Raw genomic sequence first — 6,684 nt, 5'->3', positions numbered from 1 at the left:
CATTCAGACCTGTCTCCTTTACTGCCTGTGTAGTAAATCCATCTTTCCGTCAATCATTTACCAGTAGGAGACAAGCAGGGGAAGGATATCCAAAAACCGCTTCACATCTTGGAGAGACAAGGGGAGTAAGGGAACTGCACATTTAAATGACTACTTTAAAAATTGTGAGTCTAAGTAAGGGCAACCCAAGGAACTGAGATCCAACAAAGGGGTATCGGTGGCTGCCCTAAACCTTTTTGCTAGAGGAGATATTTGTACTTAAGGCTGAAGAAGTGGCAAAGTAGTGAGCCTTCATAGAGAACGAGGATGCCCTGGTTACAGGCAAAGCAAAAATATTTGGGGTTCAAATGAGAGTAAACATACTGATCTTAAGACCTCAGAAACATGACTTAGAATATACATATGCTACCCAAATACGCTATATGCTTTGCATCGTGAATATAAATGTGAAAAAACCTGATGTATGCTAAGTTTGTCTGGATTATGCCAGCATTTTTCTTTGAGATGAACTGATTCAGGCAAGGAAATCTTCTGACTTTAGTGGGGAGTCAGAAGTAATCTTGGCTATGAAAAATGAACTGGGACAAATGCAACTTGCCCCCCTTCCTGGAGATAACAGTGTGACCAAGAAGATCGTTCCCCACATAAACTTTCAAGGAAGCATGTCCTTAATGTTCAGGATAGCTCAGGAGATCTTGCTGACAAAACAAAGTTTCCAAAATAGACAATCTATAGAGAGGTAGACTGGTAAATGGAGCTCCGTTATAAATGATAGGGCAATAATGGTTTGATGTGCCTACCCTGAATTAGATAGTAATATGTGATGCGAGTCCTTGTTAAACGCTTTTGAAGAAAGGATGATGGTTACCTTTTTCCCGTCTGCCTGTATAACAAGAATGGAACTTCGTAATTCAGCATTCCGTTTAGTGAGACAGGAAGCGGCAATCTGTTTCTGGTCCAGCACAGACCACTTGTCATTGGAAGGTTTCTACCACAGTTTGTTTTATTGTTCATATTGCCAAAAATGATGGTAAAGCTTCCATATTTACCATGGACTAACGTTTATCCATCCTTTATCTGTGTACCCTTTAAGAAAATAGCTCTGAGTAAGAGTTGCGATTAAAGCATGTGACGGAAAAATAGTCTGTTAGGGTCTTCGCTAAACATTAATGCAACAATGTTACCTTTAACTGTGTGTGACAAAATGTATGTTTTGTAAGCACAATAGGAAAAAAAAAAAATATGGGAGATTGGGGGCTTTGGAAATTACTTTCTTTGACATCAGGAAAGCATGACTCAGACTTTAGAGAATGTGAAGCAGAACTTACCTGAACAGAGGGACAGGAATTCCAGAAAAAATTAGACATGCAGGGAAATGCCGGCTGCTAATATACTGGTCATGTAAGGTTTCTGGGCAGGAAACCAGGCTCCCCAAACTGAATTTGTGGTTATAATCTTTGTAACAAGGATGTTTGCAGTAATACATTTAAATACAGAACAGTCTGGCAAAATTAACGTCATTGTTCTGTTCTGTGACGTTCTTTGTACTGAACTTTATTTTTGTGATCTCCATCTTTTATCCAGAAGGCTCTTCTACAAGAAGCCAAAATCCAGTGTTTCATCATTCTAGCTAGCTGAAAGGGAAATTTGGGGGAGAGGGGGGCACTGCATTTCCTACTGTCCAGCTCCTGTAAACCCTTCAGAGTCAACATAAGTAGGCAGGCCGGTGATAAGTGGAGTGGGGTGGGTGCAGCCAGGGTACAGTTCTATTGCTGAATATGCACTGATATCCCTTCCCCATCCATATCAAGTTTACTGTTTCCCTATATTAGTAGCAGTGCAGAAACGCGCAATCTTTGCCTGCTCTAGGATCATTTGGGGTGGGGTGGGGGGTAGTGAGGTGAAGTTACACTTGGACTTTGGTATCTGTACAGGATCCGTTCCGGACCCCCCTCCCCCCCATCTGTAGATACCAAAAACATAGGACCGCAAGTCCCATTGTCCCTAATGGCAGTAATGTGTGGTGCACCCACTAGCATGACCACAAGCACGTTCCACCATTGGGACAATGGCTTGCTGTCCACAGATGGATTAAATCTGTGGATGGTAACTCCATGGATAATGAAGCCCCACTGTATAACCTCCCCTGCACTGATTCTCACTCAAGATCCTGGAGGAGTGAGGGTAATGCCTTACCCCACCACACACATCTTGATCAGATGGCCCAATCTGCTGGACGGTAGAGAATAATGGGCACATCACCCCCGCCCTTACTGGTGGTGTAGAAAATATCTGAGAAGTCCATCTGACCTCTTGGCCATAGTCTGTCAACATAACTTTGTAAAGAAACATATACACAACGAATTACTGATTATTTAAAAATACTCTCAAGTGATGCTTCATAGGTATTTAAATTCCCCTGATAATGATAGTGGTTATGTTTTCATGCTGAAAGTCCCACTTTAGCTTTTGGCATTTTTAGGTACATGACAGGAAATACCTCTGTCTGAGACTCTAGAAAGCAGCCTCCAGTCAAACACATGCAAGGCTGATAGCGAGTGTGATCTAGTATGCCAAGTGATCTTGTAACACCTTTGAGACTAACTGTGTGAAAGTTTAGCATAAGCTCCAAGTCTATGAAAGCTTATGCTACAGCTTCTTTCACCCAATCTCAAGGTTACTACAAGATCCCTTTGTTTAATTGATATTCCAGACTAACTGAATTCTACCCCCGTGTGACCTAGTTAGTAAGGCAAATTCTATATATATATCTATGATAATTCCTCTGGTTGAAAACCCTGGGGCTTATCATGATAACCTACACAGAGATTTCTTTGACCCGCAGCTGAACCATTAAAGTATTTCAAATGAGTTTAAACTTGGTAGGATGTTTTCCCACAAAATAAACTGTGTGCATGGGTCCAAAAGTTTGCCACGGAGGAATGCAATACAAGAGATTCACTTTGCCATTGTTAACTTTGTGTTTAGATTAACAAGACTGTCCCCTCTTCGGATTTTAAAAAATCTCGCCTGCACTTTCTAACTGTCTTCTGTTATTTCCTGGTTCATTCTTGGTTTAATTTACTATTGTGGTCGGGGCCTTACCTCTGCAGAAGATGTTGCTCAACATAGTTACATTTTCCAAGAAGTTGCGCATACTGTAAACAAAAGCAAAGTGTTTGGTTTCTGTGCCTTCTGTTTAAATGATCTTTGCAATTGAATCAAAATACATTCCTAAAAGCTGAGCACTGTTTCCATAAAAATTACAATAGCAGGTTTATTTTATTTTCCCCCCTTCAAGACTGAGACACCTTCTGTGTCAGACCAACTGATCCCAGGTTCTTTCTGCACTGATACCAGTATCATGCCACTATAATCATAATGTTCCTTGAATCGTACTTCTTAAGGTATATAATATGGAGGGACTAGCATCCCTCCCACCGTGTGCCAGGGACCAGTACTTATTGTTCACATTGGCTACAGTTGTTTCTTTGTTTCCTGAAAGTTCTCCATTGAACTGGCAGCAGATGGCTTGGGGACTAGCATGGATCAGTGAACCAACATTTTGAATAGCACTGCTTTAAATGGGCCTTGATAGAGAGATACGGATACATGGATTTACAATTGATAGGGGCAGTACTTTCCAGAATTAATTCTGACCCAAGCCAATTCAAACTTTATGATAAGAATTAAAATCGGTGACTTCCATAAAGTATGTAAAGGAAGTATATTTGCAAAACTTTGTATAATTCCTCCTAATGCTAGTACTCAGTTCTTGGATTTACTTCTTTAGTGGTTTTTAGTGTTTAGCCCATCAGGGAACATTACTCAATTATCTGGAACGATATCCTGCAGTGGCTGGTCTCTGTGCTCCTCTGTACCTCGGCTCTTGTTGTTTGACTTTGCATCTGACAAGTAACACATTGGTTGTATCAGATAGTGATATATTGGATTTCCAAACTTATTCTGTGAATTTACCGAGAAGCAAGTTGAGTTCACTGAAACTTGTACTCATATAAGTATATACATACGATAATAGCAATATTTTAGGGTTTCCTTTTCTAAGTTTTACGCAGATTTGTTGTTCCTTGTATGAGACCTTGATTTTGAAGGTTCTTATTTTGATGAGGGCATGCTTTAAAATTTACAGATGACACCAATTAGGAGTAGCACCTAATACCTCAGAGGACAGCATCAAAATTTAAATGACCTTAAAGATTAAAAAGTTGGGCCAAAAACTAACAAAATGAATTTCAACACAGGGAAATGTAAGTACTGCACTTAGAGAGAGAAAATGAAATGCACAGGTATAGGATGGGGGACACCTGGCTTGACAACAGTACAGGTGAAAGGGATCTAGGAGTTTAGTAGACCACATGTTGAACATGAGTCAACATTGTGATGCAGCAGCTAAAAAAGAACAATGTGATTTCTAGGCTGCATCCGTAGAAGTATAGTGTCTTGATTGAGGAAAGTACTAGTACCACTCTATTCTGTGTGGTCCGGCCTCCCTTGGAATACTGTGTCCAGTTGTGGGCACCACAACGCAAGAGGATGTTGTCAAGCTGGAGTGTATCCTGAGGGGGCAACCAAAATGTGAAGGGTCTGGAAACCATGCCCTGTGATGAGAGACTTAGGGAGCTGGGAGTTTAGCCTAGAGAAGGAAAAATAAGAGGTGATTGATTAACCTGTTTAAATATTGAAAAGTATGTTGTATTGAGGACGGGCATGCTTGTTTTCTTCTTCTCCAGAGAATAGGACCCAGCAATGGATTCGAACTAGAGGAAAAGAGATTCCACCTCAACATTAGGAAGAAACTTACTGACAGTAAGAGTTGTTCGACTGTTGAAACATGCTCCCTCAGAGTGTGATTAAGTTCTTTGGCAGTCTTTTAAACAGAGGCTGAATGGCATCTCTCGGGGGGTGCTTGATTATAGGTCCTGCTTGGCAGGGGTTTGGACGGATGGCCCTTCCAACTCTATGATTGTATATATTTTTGTATACTAGTTATTGTTGTCTACTAACTTTGAGAAATATTTGAAGAGAGGGCTAAACATAAATAAAAATGACTATTGCTTTTGAAGTGCATTGTAATTTGGAACCTGACCCTCTTCTACATAAAGTGATCTCCATTATAAGATGAAAGAATTGCTACAAAAGAGATGTATTAATTCTGGCTGTGCATGGGCCTGTCACATTTAACTGGTTCACTGTGGAAGACCCTTAAGAAAATAACCATACAGATGCAAGGGGTCCAGGGTAGTAGTATTTTCTCTGTGCCTAGTTACTACAGACCTTTTTGCTAAGGATGCATGCAGAAATATGAACATTTCCTCTAGCCTGAAGTGGTACAGTCCAGAGTGCTATTAACTTCCTATACTACTTTATTCGAATAAAAGGTGACGTTTGAAAAAGGTGTTAAGCTTACTTGGGAGACAAGCACTATGTCTACTTGATACCATAGCTCTTCTCTTCAAAACTGATGGAAGCAACACAGCTCTTGGTGGTGTGTAATGACCAAGAATTAGTTGGCTTATTGGCAGGGAGAGAAAATAGATCCTAGCTCCTGAGTGTAACTTCTTCCCGTGCTGCTTCAGTGGGTTGTTAAAAAATTGTGAGCAGCAGGAGAAGCAACATGGAACAGCTGGGATTGTGTGTTTGGAAAAAATCCTACTCAGCAGGAGAGCAGATGCTTTGAACCTAGGTCTGCCCTAAAGAGCAAGTGCGCAAGCACTGGAAGCCCTAAGGTTTAGCAATGCTCTGCTCTGTGCCTTTTGCCTCTCTCAGCAGTGTGAAAAATGTTGATGTTTTCCACCAAAGTGAGATTTAGGAATCTCAACCAGTGCTTCTTCGCTGCAATGCAGTAAAGACTACTGTGTTGGTGTACTGAAACACGCTTAATCTTGATGTGGGACTTTTCTTATTTAACAGCAGTGAAAGGAAGCAAATAAATTACTTAGACTTAAGCTTTTTGCCCTGGAACTAAAAGGGGGATCTGGAATTATGCTGGACAAAGGAGAGGCTGCTAGTTTGTGGGGAAATGACAAGTGGTGGTGTTAGTCAAGGGAGACTTATAACATTATGCTTTTATTTATTTTTTTCCAGAGTATGACAAAAAGTATATTGTATTTCAGTAATACCTATTAGTTCCATTATGGAAACAGTTATATCCGGAATTCATGCATACCTCTTAGCTGTTTCATGAAGAAACAGACGTTCAAAAGTACTATGATGACATTTCCTCAGGAATGTAAAGCATTCTTTATTCACTTTCATATTCCTCACAGATATTTATTATCAGATCATGCTGAGATTTCTTATCCGACATACCAAAAGAACTGCTAAAAGACAGTATATCATTTTGTGCTACACTGGTGTTACCACACTCCAATAGCCTAGTTGCACCTCATTTTGTTACAGAAGTTAGAGAATACTTGATTTTTCAATGTATTACTTTATTAAACTAAGTACTGCCTTTCACACAAAATGAGCTCAATGTGTTTGTTTTTTTTAAAAAAAAAAGAAAGCAACTAATATAGAACAAAATGAAGGACCAGTACCAAACTTTGGGGTTATCGTGAACTTAGATAGAACGAGAAACAAAAAAGAACAATGAACAGACAGACAGACAGACAGACAGCCAGACAGACAGACAGACAGACACCACACACACAAAGATTATTT

General features: G+C 40.1%; 1 protein-coding gene across 1 annotated transcript in view; it reads left to right on the top strand.

The window, feature by feature from the left end:
- The window catches only part of DDAH1 (dimethylarginine dimethylaminohydrolase 1), a 336,716-nt gene that overhangs the window by 70,112 nt on the left and 259,920 nt on the right, over positions 1-6,684 (top strand). The gene's annotated exons all lie outside the window — the stretch shown is intronic.

Source organism: Sceloporus undulatus, chromosome 4, assembly GCF_019175285.1.
Source record: "Sceloporus undulatus isolate JIND9_A2432 ecotype Alabama chromosome 4, SceUnd_v1.1, whole genome shotgun sequence".
Taxonomy (NCBI): Eukaryota; Metazoa; Chordata; class Lepidosauria; order Squamata; family Phrynosomatidae; genus Sceloporus; species Sceloporus undulatus.
This window is presented reverse-complemented; position numbering and strand designations above follow the sequence as displayed.